The sequence below is a fragment of the Brienomyrus brachyistius genome, chromosome 18, assembly GCF_023856365.1.
Source record: "Brienomyrus brachyistius isolate T26 chromosome 18, BBRACH_0.4, whole genome shotgun sequence".
Classification (NCBI taxonomy): Eukaryota; Metazoa; Chordata; class Actinopteri; order Osteoglossiformes; family Mormyridae; genus Brienomyrus; species Brienomyrus brachyistius.
In genome coordinates, this window is record NC_064550.1 from 6,364,062 (window position 1) to 6,382,638 (window position 18,577).

The window sequence follows — 18,577 nt, forward strand, 5'->3', positions numbered from 1 at the left end:
ACTTTGTCTTTCTTCTTTCTTTGTCTCTGGGAAAAAACACTCTTGCGCCAAAACTGCTAAAACAACAACAAATTTGCGTGTGGTATACATGGCACAAAAAATGCAGCGCCATGCACTTCTACAGCATCGCAGACGGAATGCTTTCCGGGCGTGTCGTAGCTGGGGTGTAGCACGTCGAGGGGAGATTTCATAGCGCCGGATGGGTCCCCAGTAGCACCTTTTGGTGCACCGTGCTGGGGGGGAAGACTCTGGCACTCTTTCACGTTGCCAGCACTCACATCAAGCAAAGGGGACCAGCAAGGAACGCCATACTGGCAGCAAGAAGCACAGCCTGAATGGCACTCAGGAGAACCAGCGCAGGGGGCACCAGGATTTGAACCTAGGACCTCTTGATCTGCAGTCAAATGCTCTACCACTGAGCTATACCCCCGCAGGCAGAGCAAAGGAGATGAGGTGGAAACACAAGCCACTTTGACACACTCTGTGGCTACTCTTTATGCAGCATTAAGCTGTAACCCAGTCATGAAAAAAAAAGCGACTTCTCCTTTAAGACACAGGGCAGTGCTGTACGGCACATAGGCGAAATGTGCCCTGAAGACGGAAGGCTTTGCCAGGTCTGACCTGAAGGGGCACCTGTGTGTATTTCTGTATGACAGGGCGCAAAGCACTGTCATGGGGGATCCCTGGTGGTCTAGTGGTCAGGATTTGGCGCTCTCACCGCCACGGCCCGAGTTCAATTCCCGGTCAGGGAAGTCCGGGGGTCTTTCTGGGCTTCTTTTTTTTTTTTTTTTTGTCTCTCCCTGCACTTCCCATTGTGACCCTTACGGCCAGCTTCTGACTTCCGGGACCTGAACGAGGCCCTCACAGCATTCCCAGTGCAGTCGCGCCCTCAGCTACCTTCTCACCCTTCTGTTTTTCACTCCTGGCCAATATAATGAGCAGCAGGGCATTTTCAAGTGAGCTGCACGACAGCACGGACATCCACTTGCATGGGAGAACACAGCGCATTCACCACGCAGGCCACGGGTCCTATCTGGCCTCTCACAAGAAGGCAGAGTGAGTCACGATCAAGTTTTATTGACGGCGTGACTCTTCATGTTCACGTCTCGGAGGGTGATGGGCTTCTATGCGCCAAGAAGACAGCGCCCAGTTTGGGGCTCGAACCCACGACCCTGAGATTAAGAGTCTCATGCTCTACCGACTGAGCTAGCCGGGCCAACACACAGATGTCAGGGCTTCTGGACCGGCAACTTTCTGAACCGGTTCTTCTCTGCGAAGTGCCTTCTGACTCCGAACCCCATAAAGCACAGCTGTGCTCATGTACTCGCTGTCTCCGTGGCGCAATCGGTTAGCGCGCTCGGCTGTTAACCGAGAGGTTGGTGGTTCAAACCCACCCGGGGACGTGCTCTCTTTTTCCTCTCTGACTTGAAGCAGTCTCCCTTTATGGTGCGTTGCATTATTTCTCTATTATCCTAGCATGCAATATCAGAGTTTTACCAGACTTGTTAGTCTCTTTGCTTTCTTTATAGTTTGCCTCTCAAAAAAAGAATATCGCTGTGAATCAACTAAAACAATTTTGCACTAAAATACTTTGTCTTTCTTCTTTCTTTGTCTCTGGGAAAAAACACTCTTGCGCCAAAACTGCTAAAACAACAACAAATTTGCGTGTGGTATACATGGCACAAAAAATGCAGCGCCATGCACTTCTACAGCATCGCAGACGGAATGCTTTCCGGGCGTGTCGTAGCACGTCGAGGGGAGATTTCATAGCGCCGGATGGGTCCCCAGTAGCACCTTTTGGTGCACCGTGCTGGGGGGGAAGACTCTGGCACTCTTTCACGTTGCCAGCACTCACATCAAGCAAAGGGGACCAGCAAGGAACGCCATACTGGCAGCAAGAAGCACAGCCTGAATGGCACTCAGGAGAACCAGCGCAGGGGGCACCAGGATTTGAACCTAGGACCTCTTGATCTGCAGTCAAATGCTCTACCACTGAGCTATACCCCCGCAGGCAGAGCAAAGGAGATGAGGTGGAAACACAAGCCACTTTGACACACTCTGTGGCTACTCTTTATGCAGCATTAAGCTGTAACCCAGTCATGAAAAAAAAAGCGACTTCTCCTTTAAGACACAGGGCAGTGCTGTACGGCACATAGGCGAAATGTGCCCTGAAGACGGAAGGCTTTGCCAGGTCTGACCTGAAGGGGCACCTGTGAGTATTTCTGTATGACAGGGCGCAAAGCACTGTCATGGGGGATCCCTGGTGGTCTAGTGGTCAGGATTTGGCGCTCTCACCGCCACGGCCCGGGTTTGATTCCCGGTCAGGGAAGTCCAGGGGTCTTTCTGGGCTTCTATTTTTTTATTTTTTTTTTTGTCTCTCCCTGCACTTCCCATTGTGACCCTTACGGCCAGCTTCTGACTTCCGGGACCTGAACGAGGCCCTCACAGCATTCCCAGTGCAGTCGCGCCCTCAGCTACCTTCTCACCCTTCTGTTTTTCACTCCTGGCCAATATAATGAGCAGCAGGGCATTTTCAAGTGAGCTGCACGACAGCACGGACATCCACTTGCATGGGAGAACACAGCGCATTCACCACGCAGGCCACGGGTCCTATCTGGCCTCTCACAAGAAGGCAGAGTGAGTCACAATCAAGTTTTATTGACGGCGTGACTCTTCATGTTCACGTCTCGGAGGGTGATGGGCTTCTATGCGCCAAGAAGACAGCGCCCAGCGTGGGGCTCGAACCCACGACCCTGAGATTAAGAGTCTCATGCTCTACCGACTGAGCTAGCCAGGCCAACACACAGATGTCAGGGCTTCTGGACCGGCAACTTTCTGAACCGGTTCTTCTCTGCGAAGTGCCTTCTGACTCCGAACCCCATAAAGCAGAGCTGTGCTCATGTACTAGCTGTCTCCGTGGCGCAATCGGTTAGCGCGCTCGGCTGTTAACCGAGAGGTTGGTGGTTCAAACCCACCCGGGGACGTGCTCTCTTTTTCCTCTCTGACTTGAAGCGGATGATCTCTCCATCAGTCTCCCTTTATGGTGCGTTGCATTATTTCTCTATTATCCTAGCATGCAATATCAGAGTTTTACCAGACTTGTTAGTCTCTTTGCTTTCTTTATAGTTTGCCTCTCAAAAAAAGAATATCGCTGTGAATCAACTAAAACAATTTTGCACTAAAATACTTTGTCTTTCTTCTTTCTTTGTCTCTGGGAAAAAACACTCTTGCGCCAAAACTGCTAAAACAACAACAAATTTGCGTGTGGTATACATGGCACAAAAAATGCAGCGCCATGCACTTCTACAGCATCGCAGACGGAATGCTTTCCGGGCGTGTCGTAGCACGTCGAGGGGAGATTTCATAGCGCCGGATGGGTCCCCAGTAGCACCTTTTGGTGCACCGTGCTGGGGGGGAAGACTCTGGCACTCTTTCACGTTGCCAGCACTCACATCAAGCAAAGGGGACCAGCAAGGAACGCCATACTGGCAGCAAGAAGCACAGCCTGAATGGCACTCAGGAGAACCAGCGCAGGGGGCACCAGGATTTGAACCTAGGACCTCTTGATCTGCAGTCAAATGCTCTACCACTGAGCTATACCCCCGCAGGCAGAGCAAAGGAGATGAGGTGGAAACACAAGCCACTTTGACACACTCTGTGGCTACTCTTTATGCAGCATTAAGCTGTAACCCAGTCATGAAAAAAAAAGCGACTTCTCCTTTAAGACACAGGGCAGTGCTGTACGGCACATAGGCGAAATGTGCCCTGAAGACGGAAGGCTTTGCCAGGTCTGACCTGAAGGGGCACCTGTGAGTATTTCTGTATGACAGGGCGCAAAGCAGTGTCATGGGGGATCCCTGGTGGTCTAGTGGTCAGGATTTGGCGCTCTCACCGCCACGGCCCGGGTTCGATTCCCGGTCAGGGAAGTCCGGGGGTCTTTCTGGGCTTCTATTTTTTTTTTTTTTTTTTGTCTCTCCCTGCACTTCCCATTGTGACCCTTACGGCCAGCTTCTGACTTCCGGGACCTGAACGAGGCCCTCACAGCATTCCCAGTGCAGTCGCGCCCTCAGCTACCTTCTCACCCTTCTGTTTTTCACTCCTGGCCAATATAATGAGCAGCAGGGCATTTTCAAGTGAGCTGCACGACAGCACGGACATCCACTTGCATGGGAGAACACAGCGCATTCACCACGCAGGCCACGGGTCCTATCTGGCCTCTCACAAGAAGGCAGAGTGAGTCACGATCAAGTTTTATTGACGGCGTGACTCTTCATGTTCACGTCTCGGAGGGTGATGGGCTTCTATGCGCCAAGAAGACAGCGCCCAGCGTGGGGCTCGAACCCACGACCCTGAGATTAAGAGTCTCATGCTCTACCGACTGAGCTAGCCAGGCCAACACACAGATGTCAGGGCTTCTGGACCGGCAACTTTCTGAACCGGTTCTTCTCTGCGAAGTGCCTTCTGACTCCGAACCCCATAAAGCAGAGCTGTGCTCATGTACTCGCTGTCTCCGTGGCGCAATCGGTTAGCGCGCTCGGCTGTTAACCGAGAGGTTGGTGGTTCAAACCCACCCGGGGACGTGCTCTCTTTTTCCTCTCTGACTTGAAGCGGATGATCTCTCCATCAGTCTCCCTTTATGGTGCGTTGCATTATTTCTCTATTATCCTAGCATGCAATATCAGAGTTTTACCAGACTTGTTAGTCTCTTTGCTTTCTTTATAGTTTGCCTCTCAAAAAAAGAATATCGCTGTGAATCAACTAAAACAATTTTGCACTAAAATACTTTGTCTTTCTTCTTTCTTTGTCTCTGGGAAAAAACACTCTTGCGCCAAAACTGCTAAAACAACAACAAATTTGCGTGTGGTATACATGGCACAAAAAATGCAGCGCCATGCACTTCTACAGCATCGCAGACGGAATGCTTTCCGGGCGTGTCGTAGCACGTCGAGGGGAGATTTCATAGCGCCGGATGGGTCCCCAGTAGCACCTTTTGGTGCACCGTGCTGGGGGGGAAGACTCTGGCACTCTTTCACGTTGCCAGCACTCACATCAAGCAAAGGGGACCAGCAAGGAACGCCATACTGGCAGCAAGAAGCACAGCCTGAATGGCACTCAGGAGAACCAGCGCAGGGGGCACCAGGATTTGAACCTAGGACCTCTTGATCTGCAGTCAAATGCTCTACCACTGAGCTATACCCCCGCAGGCAGAGCAAAGGAGATGAGGTGGAAACACAAGCCACTTTGACACACTCTGTGGCTACTCTTTATGCAGCATTAAGCTGTAACCCAGTCATGAAAAAAAAAGCGACTTCTCCTTTAAGACACAGGGCAGTGCTGTACGGCACATAGGCGAAATGTGCCCTGAAGACGGAAGGCTTTGCCAGGTCTGACCTGAAGGGGCACCTGTGAGTATTTCTGTATGACAGGGCGCAAAGCACTGTCATGGGGGATCCCTGGTGGTCTAGTGGTCAGGATTTGGCGCTCTCACCGCCACGGCCCGGGTTCGATTCCCGGTCAGGGAAGTCCGGGGGTCTTTCTGGGCTTCTATTTTTTTTTTTTTTTTTTGTCTCTCCCTGCACTTCCCATTGTGACCCTTACGGCCAGCTTCTGACTTCCGGGACCTGAACGAGGCCCTCACAGCATTCCCAGTGCAGTCGCGCCCTCAGCTACCTTCTCACCCTTCTGTTTTTCACTCCTGGCCAATATAATGAGCAGCAGGGCATTTTCAAGTGAGCTGCACGACAGCACGGACATCCACTTGCATGGGAGAACACAGCGCATTCACCACGCAGGCCACGGGTCCTATCTGGCCTCTCACAAGAAGGCAGAGTGAGTCACGATCAAGTTTTATTGACGGCGTGACTCTTCATGTTCACGTCTCGGAGGGTGATGGGCTTCTATGCGCCAAGAAGACAGCGCCCAGCGTGGGGCTCGAACCCACGACCCTGAGATTAAGAGTCTCATGCTCTACCGACTGAGCTAGCCAGGCCAACACACAGATGTCAGGGCTTCTGGACCGGCAACTTTCTGAACCGGTTCTTCTCTGCGAAGTGCCTTCTGACTCCGAACCCCATAAAGCAGAGCTGTGCTCATGTACTCGCTGTCTCCGTGGCGCAATCGGTTAGCGCGCTCGGCTGTTAACCGAGAGGTTGGTGGTTCAAACCCACCCGGGGACGTGCTCTCTTTTTCCTCTCTGACTTGAAGCGGATGATCTCTCCATCAGTCTCCCTTTATGGTGCGTTGCATTATTTCTCTATTATCCTAGCATGCAATATCAGAGTTTTACCAGACTTGTTAGTCTCTTTGCTTTCTTTATAGTTTGCCTCTCAAAAAAAGAATATCGCTGTGAATCAACTAAAACAATTTTGCACTAAAATACTTTGTCTTTCTTCTTTCTTTGTCTCTGGGAAAAAACACTCTTGCGCCAAAACTGCTAAAACAACAACAAATTTGCGTGTGGTATACATGGCACAAAAAATGCAGCGCCATGCACTTCTACAGCATCGCAGACGGAATGCTTTCCGGGCGTGTCGTAGCACGTCGAGGGGAGATTTCATAGCGCCGGATGGGTCCCCAGTAGCACCTTTTGGTGCACCGTGCTGGGGGGGAAGACTCTGGCACTCTTTCACATTGCCAGCACTCACATCAAGCAAAGGGGACCAGCAAGGAACGCCATACTGGCAGCAAGAAGCACAGCCTGAATGGCACTCAGGAGAACCAGCGCAGGGGGCACCAGGATTTGAACCTAGGACCTCTTGATCTGCAGTCAAATGCTCTACCACTGAGCTATACCCCCGCAGGCAGAGCAAAGGAGATGAGGTGGAAACACAAGCCACTTTGACACACTCTGTGGCTACTCTTTATGCAGCATTAAGCTGTAACCCAGTCATGAAAAAAAAAGCGACTTCTCCTTTAAGACACAGGGCAGTGCTGTACGGCACATAGGCGAAATGTGCCCTGAAGACGGAAGGCTTTGCCAGGTCTGACCTGAAGGGGCACCTGTGAGTATTTCTGTATGACAGGGCGCAAAGCACTGTCATGGGGGATCCCTGGTGGTCTAGTGGTCAGGATTTGGCGCTCTCACCGCCACGGCCCGGATTCGATTCCCGGTCAGGGAAGTCTGGGGGTCTTTCTGGGCTTCTTTTTTTTTTTTTTTTTGTCTCTCCCTGCACTTCCCATTGTGACCCTTACTGCCAGCTTCTGACTTCCGGGACCTGAACGAGGCCCTCACAGCATTCCCAGTGCAGTCGCGCCCTCAGCTACCTTCTCACCCTTCTGTTTTTCACTCCTTGCCAATATAATGAGCAGCAGGGCATTTTCAAGTGAGGTGCACGACAGCACGGACATCCACTTGCATGGGAGAACACAGCGCATTCACCACGCAGGCCACGGGTCCTATCTGGCCTCTCACAAGATGGCAGAGTGAGTCACGATCAAGTTTTATTGACGGCGTGACTCTTCATGTTCACGTCTCGGAGGGTGATGGGCTTCTATGCGCCAAGAAGACAGCGCCCAGCGTGGGGCTCGAACCCACGACCCTGAGATTAAGAGTCTCATGCTCTACCGACTGAGCTAGCCGGGCCAACACACAGATGTCAGGGCTTCTGGACCGGCAACTTTCTGAACCGGTTCTTCTCTGCGAAGTGCCTTCTGACTCCGAACCCCATAAAGCACAGCTGTGCTCATGTACTCGCTGTCTCCGTGGCGCAATCGGTTAGCGCGCTCGGCTGTTAACCGAGAGGTTGGTGGTTCAAACCCACCCGGGGACGTGCTCTCTTTTTCCTCTCTGACTTGAAGCGGATGATGTCTCCATCAGTCTCCCTTTATGGTGCGTTGCATTATTTCTCTATTATCCTAGCATGCAATATCAGAGTTTTACCAGACTTGTTAGTCTCTTTGCTTTCTTTATAGTTTGCCTCTCAAAAAAAGAATATCGCTGTGAATCAACTAAAACAATTTTGCACTAAAATACTTTGTCTTTCTTCTTTCTTTGTCTCTGGGAAAAAACACTCTTGCGCCAAAACTGCTAAAACAACAACAAATTTGCGTGTGGTATACATGGCACAAAAAATGCAGCGCCATGCACTTCTACAGCATCGCAGACGGAATGCTTTCCGGGCTTGTCGTAGCTGGGGTGTAGCACGTCGAGGGGAGATTTCATAGCGCCGGATGGGTCCCCAGTAGCACCTTTTGGTGCACCGTGCTGGGGGGGAAGACTCTGGCACTCTTTCACGTTGCCAGCACTCACATCAAGCAAAGGGGACCAGCAAGGAACGCCATACTGGCAGCAAGAAGCACAGCCTGAATGGCACTCAGGAGAACCAGCGCAGGGGGCACCAGGATTTGAACCTAGGACCTCTTGATCTGCAGTCAAATGCTCTACCACTGAGCTATACCCCCGCAGGCAGAGCAAAGGAGATGAGGTGGAAACACAAGCCACTTTGACACACTCTGTGGCTACTCTTTATGCAGCATTAAGCTGTAACCCAGTCATGAAAAAAAAAGCGACTTCTCCTTTAAGACACAGGGCAGTGCTGTACGGCACATAGGCGAAATGTGCCCTGAAGACGGAAGGCTTTGCCAGGTCTGACCTGAAGGGGCACCTGTGAGTATTTCTGTATGACAGGGCGCAAAGCACTGTCATGGGGGATCCCTGGTGGTCTAGTGGTCAGGATTTGGCGCTCTCACCGCCACGGCCCGGGTTCGATTCCCGGTCAGGGAAGTCCAGGGGTCTTTCTGGGCTTCTTTTTTTTTTTTTTTTTTGTCTCTCCCTGCACTTCCCATTGTGACCCTTACGGCCAGCTTCTGACTTCCGGGACCTGAACGAGGCCCTCACAGCATTCCCAGTGCAGTCACGCCCTCAGCTACCTTCTCACCCTTCTGTTTTTCACTCCTGGCCAATATAATGAGCAGCAGGGCATTTTCAAGTGAGCTGCACGACAGCACGGACATCCACTTGCATGGGAGAACACAGCGCATTCACCACGCAGGCCACGGGTCCTATCTGGCCTCTCACAAGAAGGCAGAGTGAGTCACGATCAAGTTTTATTGACGGCGTGACTCTTCATGTTCACGTCTCGGAGGGTGATGGGCTTCTATGCGCCAAGAAGACAGCGCCCAGCGTGGGGCTCGAACCCACGACCCTGAGATTATGAGTCTCATGCTCTACCGACTGAGCTAGCCGGGCCAACACACAGATGTCAGGGCTTCTGGACCGGCAACTTTCTGAACCGGTTCTTCTCTGCGAAGTGCCTTCTGACTCCGAACCCCATAAAGCACAGCTGTGCTCATGTACTCGCTGTCTCCGTGGCGCAATCGGTTAGCGCGCTCGGCTGTTAACCGAGAGGTTGGTGGTTCAAACCCACCTGGGGACGTGCTCTCTTTTTCCTCTCTGACTTGAAGCGGATGATCTCTCCATCAGTCTCCCTTTATGGTGCGTTGCATTATTTCTCTATTATCCTAGCATGCAATATCAGAGTTTTACCAGACTTGTTAGTCTCTTTGCTTTCTTTATAGTTTGCCTCTCAAAAAAAGAATATCGCTGTGAATCAACTAAAACAATTTTGCACTAAAATACTTTGTCTTTCTTCTTTCTTTGTCTCTGGGAAAAAACACTCTTGCGCCAAAACTGCTAAAACAACAACAAATTTGCGTGTGGTATACATGGCACAAAAAACACAGCGCCATGCACTTCTACAGCATCGCAGACGGAATACTTTCCGGGCGTGTCGTAGCTGGGGTGTAGCACGTCGAGGGGAGATTTCATAGCGCCGGATGGGTCCCCAGTAGCACCTTTTGGTGCACCGTGCTGGGGGGGAAGACTCTGGCACTCTTTCACGTTGCCAGCACTCACATCAAGCAAAGGGGACCAGCAAGGAACGCCATACTGGCAGCAAGAAGCACAGCCTGAATGGCACTCAGGAGAACCAGCGCAGGGGGCACCAGGATTTGAACCTAGGACCTCTTGATCTGCAGTCAAATGCTCTACCACTGAGCTATACCCCCCGCAGGCAGAGCAAAGGAGATGAGGTGGAAACACAAGCCACTTTGACACACTCTGTGGCTACTCTTTATGCAGCATTAAGCTGTAACCCAGTCATGAAAAAAAAAGCGACTTCTCCTTTAAGACACAGGGCAGTGCTGTACGGCACATAGGCGAAATGTGCCCTGAAGACGGAAGGCTTTGCCAGGTCTGACCTGAAGGGGCACCTGTGAGTATTTCTGTATGACAGGGCGCAAAGCACTGTCATGGGGGATCCCTGGTGGTCTAGTGGTCAGGATTTGGCGCTCTCACCGCCACGGCCCAGGTTCGATTCCCGGTCAGGGAAGTCCGGGGGTCTTTCTGGGCTTCTTTTTTTTTTTTTTTTTTGTCTCTCCCTGCACTTCCCATTGTGACCCTTACAGCCAGCTTCTGACTTCCGGGACCTGAACGAGGCCCTCACAGCATTCCCAGTGCAGTCACGCCCTCAGCTACCTTCTCACCCTTCTGTTTTTCACTCCTGGCCAATATAATGAGCAGCAGGGCATTTTCAAGTGAGCTGCACGACAGCACGGACATCCACTTGCATGGGAGAACACAGCGCATTCACCACGCAGGCCACGGGTCCTATCTGGCCTCTCACAAGAAGGCAGAGTGAGTCACGATCAAGTTTTATTGACGGCGTGACTCTTCATGTTCACGTCTCGGAGGGTGATGGGCTTCTATGCGCCAAGAAGACAGCGCCCAGCGTGGGGCTCGAACCCACGACCCTGAGATTAAGAGTCTCATGCTCTACCGACTGAGCTAGCCGGGCCAACATACAGATGTCAGGGCTTCTGGACCGGCAACTTTCTGAACCGGTTCTTCTCTGCGAAGTGCCTTCTGACTCCGAACCCCATAAAGCAGAGCTGTGCTCATGTACTCGCTGTCTCCGTGGCGCAATCGGTTAGCGCGCTCGGCTGTTAACCGAGAGGTTGGTTGTTCAAACCCACCTGGGGACGTGCTCTCTTTTTCCTCTCTGACTTGAAGCGGATGATCTCTCCATCAGTCTCCCTTTATGGTGCGTTGCATTATTTCTCTATTATCCTAGCATGCAATATCAGAGTTTTACCAGACTTGTTAGTCTCTTTGCTTTCTTTATAGTTTGCCTCTCAAAAAAAGAATATCGCTGTGAATCAACTAAAACAATTTTGCACTAAAATACTTTGTCTTTCTTCTTTCTTTGTCTCTGGGAAAAAACACTCTTGCGCCAAAACTGCTAAAACAACAACAAATTTGCGTGTGGTATACATGGCACAAAAAACGCAGCGCCATGCACTTCTACAGCATCGCAGACGGAATGCTTTCTGGGCGTGTCGTAGCTGGGGTGTAGCACGTCGAGGGGAGATTTCATAGCGCCGGATGGGTCCCCAGTAGCACCTTTTGGTGCACCGTGCTGGGGGGGAAGACTCTGGCACTCTTTCACGTTGCCAGCACTCACATCAAGCAAAGGGGACCAGCAAGGAACGCCATACTGGCAGCAAGAAGCACAGCCTGAACGGCACTCAGGAGAACCAGCGCAGGGGGCACCAGGATTTGAACCTAGGACCTCTTGATCTGCAGTCAAATGCTCTACCACTGAGCTTTACCCCCCGCAGGCAGAGCAAAGGAGATGAGGTGGAAACACAAGCCACTTTGACACACTCTGTGGCTACTCTTTATGCAGCATTAAGCTGTAACCCAGTCATGAAAAAAAAAGCGACTTCTCCTTTAAGACACAGGGCAGTGCTGTACGGCACATAGGCGAAATGTGCCCTGAAGACGGAAGGCTTTGCCAGGTCTGACCTGAAGGGGCACCTGTGAGTATTTCTGTATGACAGGGCGCAAAGCACTGTCATGGGGGATCCCTGGTGGTCTAGTGGTCAGGATTTGGCGCTCTCACCGCCACGGCCCGGGTTCGATTCCCGGTCAGGGAAGTCCGGGGGTCTTTCTGGGCTTCTTTTTTTTTTTTTTTTTTTTTTGTCTCTCCCTGCACTTCCCATTGTGACCCTTACGGCCAGCTTCTGACTTCCGGGACCTGAACGAGGCCCTCACAGCATTCCCAGTGCAGTCGCGCCCTCAGCTACCTTCTCACCCTTCTGTTTTTCACTCCTGGCCAATATAATGAGCAGCAGGGCATTTTCAAGTGAGCTGCACGACAGCACGGACATCCACTTGCATGGGAGAACACAGCGCATTCACCACGCAGGCCACGGGTCCTATCTGGCCTCTCACAAGAAGGCAGAGTGAGTCACGATCAAGTTTTATTGACGGCGTGACTCTTCATGTTCACGTCTCGGAGGGTGATGGGCTTCTATGCGCCAAGAAGACAGCACCCAGCGTGGGGCTCGAACCCACGACCCTGAGATTAAGAGTCTCATGCTTTACCGACTGAGCTAGCCGGGCCAACACACAGATGTTAGGGCTTCTGGACCGGCAACTTTCTGAACCGGTTCTTCTCTGCGAAGTGCCTTCTGACTCCGAACCCCATAAAGCACAGCTGTGCTCATGTACTCGCTGTCTCCGTGGCGCAATCGGTTAGCGCGCTCGGCTGTTAACCGAGAGGTTGGTGGTTCAAACCCACCCGGGGACGTGCTCTCTTTTTCCTCTCTGACTTGAAGCGGATGATCTCTCCATCAGTCTCCCTTTATGGTGCGTTGCATTATTTCTCTATTATCCTAGCATGCAATATCAGAGTTTTACCAGACTTGTTAGTCTCTTTGCTTTCTTAATAGTTTGCCTCTCAAAAAAAGAATATCGCTGTGAATCAACTAAAACAATTTTGCACTAAAATACTTTGTCTTTCTTCTTTCTTTGTCTCTGGGAAAAAACACTCTTGCGCCAAAACTGCTAAAACAACAACAAATTTGCGTGTGGTATACATGGCACAAAAAACGCAGCGCCATGCACTTCTACAGCATCGCAGACGGAATGCTTTCCGGGCGTGTCGTAGCTGGGGTGTAGCACGTCGAGGGGAGATTTCATAGCGCCGGATGGGTCCCCAGTAGCACCTTTTGGTGCACCGTGCTGGGGGGGAAGACTCTGGCACTCTTTCACGTTGCCAGCACTCACATCAAGCAAAGGGGACCAGCAAGGAACGCCATACTGGCAGCAAGAAGCACAGCCTGAATGGCACTCAGGAGAACCAGCGCAGGGGGCACCAGGATTTGAACCTAGGACCTCTTGATCTGCAGTCAAATGCTCTACCACTGAGCTATACCCCCGCAGGCAGAGCAAAGGAGATGAGGTGGAAACACAAGCCACTTTGACACACTCTGTGGCTACTCTTTATGCAGCATTAAGCTGTAACCCAGTCATGAAAAAAAAAGCGACTTCTCCTTTAAGACACAGGGCAGTGCTGTACGGCACATAGGCGAAATGTGCCCTGAAGACGGAAGGCTTTGCCAGGTCTGACCTGAAGGGGCACCTGTGAGTATTTCTGTATGACAGGGCGCAAAGCACTGTCATGGGGGATCCCTGGTGGTCTAGTGGTCAGGATTTGGCGCTCTCACCGCCACGGCCCGGGTTCGATTCCCGGTCAGGGAAGTCCAGGGGTCTTTCTGGGCTTCTATTTTTTTTTTTTTTTTTTTGTCTCTCCCTGCACTTCCCATTGTGACCCTTACGGCCAGCTTCTGACTTCCGGGACCTGAACGAGGCCCTCACAGCATTCCCAGTGCAGTCGCGCCCTCAGCTACCTTCTCACCCTTCTGTTTTTCACTCCTGGCCAATATAATGAGCAGCAGGGCATTTTCAAGTGAGCTGCACGACAGCACGGACATCCACTTGCATGGGAGAACACAGCGCATTCACCACGCAGGCCACGGGTCCTATCTGGCCTCTCACAAGAAGGCAGAGTGAGTCACGATCAAGTTTTATTGACGGCGTGACTCTTCATGTTCACGTCTCGGAGGGTGATGGGCTTCTATGCGCCAAGAAGACAGCGCCCAGCGTGGGGCTCGAACCCACGACCCTGAGATTAAGAGTCTCATGCTCTACCGACTGAGCTAGCCAGGCCAACACACAGATGTCAGGGCTTCTGGACCGGCAACTTTCTGAACCGGTTCTTCTCTGCGAAGTGCCTTCTGACTCCGAACCCCATAAAGCAGAGCTGTGCTCATGTACTCGCTGTCTCCGTGGCGCAATCGGTTAGCGCGCTCGGCTGTTAACCGAGAGGTTGGTGGTTCAAACCCACCCGGGGACGTGCTCTCTTTTTCCTCTCTGACTTGAAGCGGATGATCTCTCCATCAGTCTCCCTTTATGGTGCGTTGCATTATTTCTCTATTATCCTAGCATGCAATATCAGAGTTTTACCAGACTTGTTAGTCTCTTTGCTTTCTTTATAGTTTGCCTCTCAAAAAAAGAATATCGCTGTGAATCAACTAAAACAATTTTGCACTAAAATACTTTGTCTTTCTTCTTTCTTTGTCTCTGGGAAAAAACACTCTTGCGCCAAAACTGCTAAAACAACAACAAATTTGCGTGTGGTATACATGGCACAAAAAATGCAGCGCCATGCACTTCTACAGCATCGCAGACGGAATGCTTTCCGGGCGTGTCGTAGCACGTCGAGGGGAGATTTCATAGCGCCGGATGGGTCCCCAGTAGCACCTTTTGGTGCACCGTGCTGGGGGGGAAGACTCTGGCACTCTTTCACGTTGCCAGCACTCACATCAAGCAAAGGGGACCAGCAAGGAACGCCATACTGGCAGCAAGAAGCACAGCCTGAATGGCACTCAGGAGAACCAGCGCAGGGGGCACCAGGATTTGAACCTAGGACCTCTTGATCTGCAGTCAAATGCTCTACCACTGAGCTATACCCCCGCAGGCAGAGCAAAGGAGATGAGGTGGAAACACAAGCCACTTTGACACACTCTGTGGCTACTCTTTATGCAGCATTAAGCTGTAACCCAGTCATGAAAAAAAAAGCGACTTCTCCTTTAAGACACAGGGCAGTGCTGTACGGCACATAGGCGAAATGTGCCCTGAAGACGGAAGGCTTTGCCAGGTCTGACCTGAAGGGGCACCTGTGAGTATTTCTGTATGACAGGGCGCAAAGCACTGTCATGGGGGATCCCTGGTGGTCTAGTGGTCAGGATTTGGCGCTCTCACCGCCACGGCCCGGGTTCGATTCCCGGTCAGGGAAGTCCAGGGGTCTTTCTGGGCTTCTATTTTTTTTATTTTTTTTTTGTCTCTCCCTGCACTTCCCATTGTGACCCTTACGGCCAGCTTCTGACTTCCGGGACCTGAACGAGGCCCTCACAGCATTCCCAGTGCAGTCGCGCCCTCAGCTACCTTCTCACCCTTCTGTTTTTCACTCCTGGCCAATATAATGAGCAGCAGGGCATTTTCAAGTGAGCTGCACGACAGCACGGACATCCACTTGCATGGGAGAACACAGCGCATTCACCACGCAGGCCACGGGTCCTATCTGGCCTCTCACAAGAAGGCAGAGTGAGTCACGATCAAGTTTTATTGACGGCGTGACTCTTCATGTTCACGTCTCGGAGGGTGATGGGCTTCTATGCGCCAAGAAGACAGCGCCCAGCGTGGGGCTCGAACCCACGACCCTGAGATTAAGAGTCTCATGCTCTACCGACTGAGCTAGCCAGGCCAACACACAGATGTCAGGGCTTCTGGACCGGCAACTTTCTGAACCGGTTCTTCTCTGCGAAGTGCCTTCTGACTCCGAACCCCATAAAGCAGAGCTGTGCTCATGTACTCGCTGTCTCCGTGGCGCAATCGGTTAGCGCGCTCGGCTGTTAACCGAGAGGTTGGTGGTTCAAACCCACCCGGGGACGTGCTCTCTTTTTCCTCTCTGACTTGAAGCGGATGATCTCTCCATCAGTCTCCCTTTATGGTGCGTTGCATTATTTCTCTATTATCCTAGCATGCAATATCAGAGTTTTACCAGACTTGTTAGTCTCTTTGCTTTCTTTATAGTTTGCCTCTCAAAAAAAGAATATCGCTGTGAATCAACTAAAACAATTTTGCACTAAAATACTTTGTCTTTCTTCTTTCTTTGTCTCTGGGAAAAAACACTCTTGCGCCAAAACTGCTAAAACAACAACAAATTTGCGTGTGGTATACATGGCACAAAAAATGCAGCGCCATGCACTTCTACAGCATCGCAGACGGAATGCTTTCCGGGCGTGTCGTAGCACGTCGAGGGGAGATTTCATAGCGCCGGATGGGTCCCCAGTAGCACCTTTTGGTGCACCGTGCTGGGGGGGAAGACTCTGGCACTCTTTCACGTTGCCAGCACTCACATCAAGCAAAGGGGACCAGCAAGGAACGCCATACTGGCAGCAAGAAGCACAGCCTGAATGGCACTCAGGAGAACCAGCGCAGGGGGCACCAGGATTTGAACCTAGGACCTCTTGATCTGCAGTCAAATGCTCTACCACTGAGCTATACCCCCGCAGGCAGAGCAAAGGAGATGAGGTGGAAACACAAGCCACTTTGACACACTCTGTGGCTACTCTTTATGCAGCATTAAGCTGTAACCCAGTCATGAAAAAAAAAGCGACTTCTCCTTTAAGACACAGGGCAGTGCTGTACGGCACATAGGCGAAATGTGCCCTGAAAACGGAAGGCTTTGCCAGGTCTGACCTGAAGGGGCACCTGTGAGTATTTCTGTATGACAGGGCGCAAAGCACTGTCATGGGGGATCCCTGGTGGTCTAGTGGTCAGGATTTGGCGCTCTCACCGCCACGGCCCGGGTTCGATTCCCGGTCAGGGAAGTCCAGGGGTCTTTCTGGGCTTCTATTTTTTTTATTTTTTTTTTGTCTCTCCCTGCACTTCCCATTGTGACCCTTACGGCCAGCTTCTGACTTCCGGGACCTGAACGAGGCCCTCACAGCATTCCCAGTGCAGTCGCGCCCTCAGCTACCTTCTCACCCTTCTGTTTTTCACTCCTGGCCAATATAATGAGCAGCAGGGCATTTTCAAGTGAGCTGGACGACAGCACGGACATCCACTTGCATGGGAGAACACAGCGCATTCACCACGCAGGCCACGGGTCCTATCTGGCCTCTCACAAGAAGGCAGAGTGAGTCACGATCAAGTTTTATTGACGGCGTGACTCTTCATGTTCACGTCTCGGAGGGTGATGGGCTTCTATGCGCCAAGAAGACAGCGCCCAGCGTGGGGCTCGAACCCACGACCCTGAGATTAAGAGTCTCATGCTCTACCGACTGAGCTAGCCGGGCCAACACACAGATGTCAGGGCTTCTGGACCGGCAACTTTCTGAACCGGTTCTTCTCTGCGAAGTGCCTTCTGACTCCGAACCCCATAAAGCACAGCTGTGCTCATGTACTCGCTGTCTCCGTGGCGCAATCGGTTAGCGCGCTCGGCTGTTAACCGAGAGGTTGGTGGTTCAAACCCACCCGGGGACGTGCTCTCTTTTTCCTCTCTGACTTGAAGCGGATGATCTCTCCATCAGTCTCCCTTTATGGTGCGTTGCATTATTTCTCTATTATCCTAGCATGCAATATCAGAGTTTTACCAGACTTGTTAGTCTCTTTGCTTTCTTTATAGTTTGCCTCTCAAAAAAAGAATATCGCTGTGAATCAACTAAAACAATTTTGCACTAAAATACTTTGTCTTTCTTCTTTCTTTGTCTCTGGGAAAAAACACTCTTGCGCCAAAACTGCTAAAACAACAACAAATTTGCGTGTGGTATACATGGCACAAAAAATGCAGCGCCATGCACTTCTACAGCATCGCAGACGGAATGCTTTCCGGGCGTGTCGTAGCTGGGGTGTAGCACGTCGAGGGGAGATTTCATAGCGCCGGATGGGTCCCCAGTAGCACCTTTTGGTGCACCGTGCTGGGGGGGAAGACTCTGGCACTCTTTCACGTTGCCAGCACTCACATCAAGCAAAGGGGACCAGCAAGGAACGCCATACTGGCAGCAAGAAGCACAGCCTGAATGGCACTCAGGAGAACCAGCGCAGGGGGCACCAGGATTTGAACCTAGGACCTCTTGATCTGCAGTCAAATGCTCTACCACTGAGCTATACCCCCACAGGCAGAGCAAAGGAGATGAGGTGGAAACACAAGCCACTTTGACACACTCTGTGGCTACTCTTTATGCAGCATTAAGCTGTAACCCAGTCATGAAAAAAAAAGCGACTTCTCCTTTAAGACACAGGGCAGTGCTGTACGGCACATAGGCGAAATGTGCCCTGAAGACGGAAGGCTTTGCCAGGTCTGACCTGAAGGGGCACCTGTGAGTATTTCTGTATGACAGGGCGCAAAGCACTGTCATGGGGGATCCCTGGTGGTCTAGTGGTCAGGATTTGGTGCTCTCACCGCCACGGCCCGGGTTCGATTCCCGGTCAGGGAAGTCCGGGGGTCTTTCTGGGCTTCTTTTTTTTTTTTTTTTTTTGTCTCTCCCTGCACTTCCCATTGTGACCCTTACGGCCAGCTTCTGACTTCCGGGACCTGAACGAGGCCCTCACAGCATTCCCAGTGCAGTCGCGCCCTCAGCTACCTTCTCACCCTTCTGTTTTTCACTCCTGGCCAATATAATGAGCAGCAGGGCATTTTCAAGTGAGCTGCACGACAGCCAGCACGGA

The 18,577-nt window shown here is 51.6% G+C and overlaps 42 non-coding genes across 42 annotated transcripts; 19 read left to right on the forward strand and 23 right to left on the reverse strand.

The window, feature by feature from the left end:
- Nucleotides 1-358: 358 nt before the first annotated feature.
- On the reverse strand, nucleotides 359-430 carry trnac-gca (transfer RNA cysteine (anticodon GCA)). The gene has a single exon. It is a non-coding gene; the product is annotated as a tRNA-Cys (tRNA).
- A 713-nt stretch (nucleotides 431-1,143) lies between these two features.
- Nucleotides 1,144-1,216, reverse strand: trnak-cuu (transfer RNA lysine (anticodon CUU)). Its single transcript has one exon. It is a non-coding gene; the product is annotated as a tRNA-Lys (tRNA).
- Nucleotides 1,217-1,329: 113 nt separating this feature from the next.
- Nucleotides 1,330-1,403, forward strand: trnan-guu (transfer RNA asparagine (anticodon GUU)). Its single transcript has one exon. It is a non-coding gene; the product is annotated as a tRNA-Asn (tRNA).
- A 532-nt stretch (nucleotides 1,404-1,935) lies between these two features.
- On the reverse strand, nucleotides 1,936-2,007 carry trnac-gca (transfer RNA cysteine (anticodon GCA)). The gene has a single exon. It is a non-coding gene; the product is annotated as a tRNA-Cys (tRNA).
- Nucleotides 2,008-2,724: 717 nt separating this feature from the next.
- trnak-cuu (transfer RNA lysine (anticodon CUU)) lies at nucleotides 2,725-2,797 on the reverse strand. Its single transcript has one exon. It is a non-coding gene; the product is annotated as a tRNA-Lys (tRNA).
- Nucleotides 2,798-2,910: 113 nt separating this feature from the next.
- On the forward strand, nucleotides 2,911-2,984 carry trnan-guu (transfer RNA asparagine (anticodon GUU)). The gene has a single exon. It is a non-coding gene; the product is annotated as a tRNA-Asn (tRNA).
- Nucleotides 2,985-3,532: 548 nt separating this feature from the next.
- trnac-gca (transfer RNA cysteine (anticodon GCA)) lies at nucleotides 3,533-3,604 on the reverse strand. Its single transcript has one exon. It is a non-coding gene; the product is annotated as a tRNA-Cys (tRNA).
- Nucleotides 3,605-3,854: 250 nt separating this feature from the next.
- trnae-cuc (transfer RNA glutamic acid (anticodon CUC)) lies at nucleotides 3,855-3,926 on the forward strand. Its single transcript has one exon. It is a non-coding gene; the product is annotated as a tRNA-Glu (tRNA).
- Nucleotides 3,927-4,320: 394 nt separating this feature from the next.
- Nucleotides 4,321-4,393, reverse strand: trnak-cuu (transfer RNA lysine (anticodon CUU)). The gene has a single exon. It is a non-coding gene; the product is annotated as a tRNA-Lys (tRNA).
- A 113-nt stretch (nucleotides 4,394-4,506) lies between these two features.
- Nucleotides 4,507-4,580, forward strand: trnan-guu (transfer RNA asparagine (anticodon GUU)). Its single transcript has one exon. It is a non-coding gene; the product is annotated as a tRNA-Asn (tRNA).
- A 548-nt stretch (nucleotides 4,581-5,128) lies between these two features.
- On the reverse strand, nucleotides 5,129-5,200 carry trnac-gca (transfer RNA cysteine (anticodon GCA)). The gene has a single exon. It is a non-coding gene; the product is annotated as a tRNA-Cys (tRNA).
- Nucleotides 5,201-5,450: 250 nt separating this feature from the next.
- Nucleotides 5,451-5,522, forward strand: trnae-cuc (transfer RNA glutamic acid (anticodon CUC)). Its single transcript has one exon. It is a non-coding gene; the product is annotated as a tRNA-Glu (tRNA).
- A 394-nt stretch (nucleotides 5,523-5,916) lies between these two features.
- On the reverse strand, nucleotides 5,917-5,989 carry trnak-cuu (transfer RNA lysine (anticodon CUU)). The gene has a single exon. It is a non-coding gene; the product is annotated as a tRNA-Lys (tRNA).
- Nucleotides 5,990-6,102: 113 nt separating this feature from the next.
- On the forward strand, nucleotides 6,103-6,176 carry trnan-guu (transfer RNA asparagine (anticodon GUU)). Its single transcript has one exon. It is a non-coding gene; the product is annotated as a tRNA-Asn (tRNA).
- A 548-nt stretch (nucleotides 6,177-6,724) lies between these two features.
- On the reverse strand, nucleotides 6,725-6,796 carry trnac-gca (transfer RNA cysteine (anticodon GCA)). Its single transcript has one exon. It is a non-coding gene; the product is annotated as a tRNA-Cys (tRNA).
- Nucleotides 6,797-7,509: 713 nt separating this feature from the next.
- Nucleotides 7,510-7,582, reverse strand: trnak-cuu (transfer RNA lysine (anticodon CUU)). Its single transcript has one exon. It is a non-coding gene; the product is annotated as a tRNA-Lys (tRNA).
- Nucleotides 7,583-7,695: 113 nt separating this feature from the next.
- Nucleotides 7,696-7,769, forward strand: trnan-guu (transfer RNA asparagine (anticodon GUU)). Its single transcript has one exon. It is a non-coding gene; the product is annotated as a tRNA-Asn (tRNA).
- Nucleotides 7,770-8,328: 559 nt separating this feature from the next.
- Nucleotides 8,329-8,400, reverse strand: trnac-gca (transfer RNA cysteine (anticodon GCA)). The gene has a single exon. It is a non-coding gene; the product is annotated as a tRNA-Cys (tRNA).
- Nucleotides 8,401-8,650: 250 nt separating this feature from the next.
- On the forward strand, nucleotides 8,651-8,722 carry trnae-cuc (transfer RNA glutamic acid (anticodon CUC)). Its single transcript has one exon. It is a non-coding gene; the product is annotated as a tRNA-Glu (tRNA).
- A 392-nt stretch (nucleotides 8,723-9,114) lies between these two features.
- On the reverse strand, nucleotides 9,115-9,187 carry trnam-cau (transfer RNA methionine (anticodon CAU)). The gene has a single exon. It is a non-coding gene; the product is annotated as a tRNA-Met (tRNA).
- A 113-nt stretch (nucleotides 9,188-9,300) lies between these two features.
- trnan-guu (transfer RNA asparagine (anticodon GUU)) lies at nucleotides 9,301-9,374 on the forward strand. The gene has a single exon. It is a non-coding gene; the product is annotated as a tRNA-Asn (tRNA).
- Nucleotides 9,375-9,933: 559 nt separating this feature from the next.
- trnac-gca (transfer RNA cysteine (anticodon GCA)) lies at nucleotides 9,934-10,005 on the reverse strand. Its single transcript has one exon. It is a non-coding gene; the product is annotated as a tRNA-Cys (tRNA).
- Nucleotides 10,006-10,720: 715 nt separating this feature from the next.
- On the reverse strand, nucleotides 10,721-10,793 carry trnak-cuu (transfer RNA lysine (anticodon CUU)). The gene has a single exon. It is a non-coding gene; the product is annotated as a tRNA-Lys (tRNA).
- Nucleotides 10,794-10,906: 113 nt separating this feature from the next.
- On the forward strand, nucleotides 10,907-10,980 carry trnan-guu (transfer RNA asparagine (anticodon GUU)). Its single transcript has one exon. It is a non-coding gene; the product is annotated as a tRNA-Asn (tRNA).
- A 559-nt stretch (nucleotides 10,981-11,539) lies between these two features.
- Nucleotides 11,540-11,611, reverse strand: trnac-gca (transfer RNA cysteine (anticodon GCA)). The gene has a single exon. It is a non-coding gene; the product is annotated as a tRNA-Cys (tRNA).
- Nucleotides 11,612-11,862: 251 nt separating this feature from the next.
- trnae-cuc (transfer RNA glutamic acid (anticodon CUC)) lies at nucleotides 11,863-11,934 on the forward strand. The gene has a single exon. It is a non-coding gene; the product is annotated as a tRNA-Glu (tRNA).
- A 396-nt stretch (nucleotides 11,935-12,330) lies between these two features.
- On the reverse strand, nucleotides 12,331-12,403 carry trnak-cuu (transfer RNA lysine (anticodon CUU)). The gene has a single exon. It is a non-coding gene; the product is annotated as a tRNA-Lys (tRNA).
- Nucleotides 12,404-12,516: 113 nt separating this feature from the next.
- Nucleotides 12,517-12,590, forward strand: trnan-guu (transfer RNA asparagine (anticodon GUU)). Its single transcript has one exon. It is a non-coding gene; the product is annotated as a tRNA-Asn (tRNA).
- Nucleotides 12,591-13,149: 559 nt separating this feature from the next.
- Nucleotides 13,150-13,221, reverse strand: trnac-gca (transfer RNA cysteine (anticodon GCA)). Its single transcript has one exon. It is a non-coding gene; the product is annotated as a tRNA-Cys (tRNA).
- Nucleotides 13,222-13,471: 250 nt separating this feature from the next.
- trnae-cuc (transfer RNA glutamic acid (anticodon CUC)) lies at nucleotides 13,472-13,543 on the forward strand. The gene has a single exon. It is a non-coding gene; the product is annotated as a tRNA-Glu (tRNA).
- Nucleotides 13,544-13,938: 395 nt separating this feature from the next.
- Nucleotides 13,939-14,011, reverse strand: trnak-cuu (transfer RNA lysine (anticodon CUU)). Its single transcript has one exon. It is a non-coding gene; the product is annotated as a tRNA-Lys (tRNA).
- Nucleotides 14,012-14,124: 113 nt separating this feature from the next.
- Nucleotides 14,125-14,198, forward strand: trnan-guu (transfer RNA asparagine (anticodon GUU)). Its single transcript has one exon. It is a non-coding gene; the product is annotated as a tRNA-Asn (tRNA).
- Nucleotides 14,199-14,746: 548 nt separating this feature from the next.
- Nucleotides 14,747-14,818, reverse strand: trnac-gca (transfer RNA cysteine (anticodon GCA)). The gene has a single exon. It is a non-coding gene; the product is annotated as a tRNA-Cys (tRNA).
- A 250-nt stretch (nucleotides 14,819-15,068) lies between these two features.
- On the forward strand, nucleotides 15,069-15,140 carry trnae-cuc (transfer RNA glutamic acid (anticodon CUC)). Its single transcript has one exon. It is a non-coding gene; the product is annotated as a tRNA-Glu (tRNA).
- A 395-nt stretch (nucleotides 15,141-15,535) lies between these two features.
- On the reverse strand, nucleotides 15,536-15,608 carry trnak-cuu (transfer RNA lysine (anticodon CUU)). The gene has a single exon. It is a non-coding gene; the product is annotated as a tRNA-Lys (tRNA).
- A 113-nt stretch (nucleotides 15,609-15,721) lies between these two features.
- Nucleotides 15,722-15,795, forward strand: trnan-guu (transfer RNA asparagine (anticodon GUU)). The gene has a single exon. It is a non-coding gene; the product is annotated as a tRNA-Asn (tRNA).
- A 548-nt stretch (nucleotides 15,796-16,343) lies between these two features.
- trnac-gca (transfer RNA cysteine (anticodon GCA)) lies at nucleotides 16,344-16,415 on the reverse strand. The gene has a single exon. It is a non-coding gene; the product is annotated as a tRNA-Cys (tRNA).
- Nucleotides 16,416-16,665: 250 nt separating this feature from the next.
- On the forward strand, nucleotides 16,666-16,737 carry trnae-cuc (transfer RNA glutamic acid (anticodon CUC)). The gene has a single exon. It is a non-coding gene; the product is annotated as a tRNA-Glu (tRNA).
- A 395-nt stretch (nucleotides 16,738-17,132) lies between these two features.
- trnak-cuu (transfer RNA lysine (anticodon CUU)) lies at nucleotides 17,133-17,205 on the reverse strand. Its single transcript has one exon. It is a non-coding gene; the product is annotated as a tRNA-Lys (tRNA).
- A 113-nt stretch (nucleotides 17,206-17,318) lies between these two features.
- trnan-guu (transfer RNA asparagine (anticodon GUU)) lies at nucleotides 17,319-17,392 on the forward strand. Its single transcript has one exon. It is a non-coding gene; the product is annotated as a tRNA-Asn (tRNA).
- Nucleotides 17,393-17,951: 559 nt separating this feature from the next.
- Nucleotides 17,952-18,023, reverse strand: trnac-gca (transfer RNA cysteine (anticodon GCA)). The gene has a single exon. It is a non-coding gene; the product is annotated as a tRNA-Cys (tRNA).
- Nucleotides 18,024-18,273: 250 nt separating this feature from the next.
- Nucleotides 18,274-18,345, forward strand: trnae-cuc (transfer RNA glutamic acid (anticodon CUC)). The gene has a single exon. It is a non-coding gene; the product is annotated as a tRNA-Glu (tRNA).
- The last annotated feature ends 232 nt before the right edge of the window (nucleotides 18,346-18,577 follow it).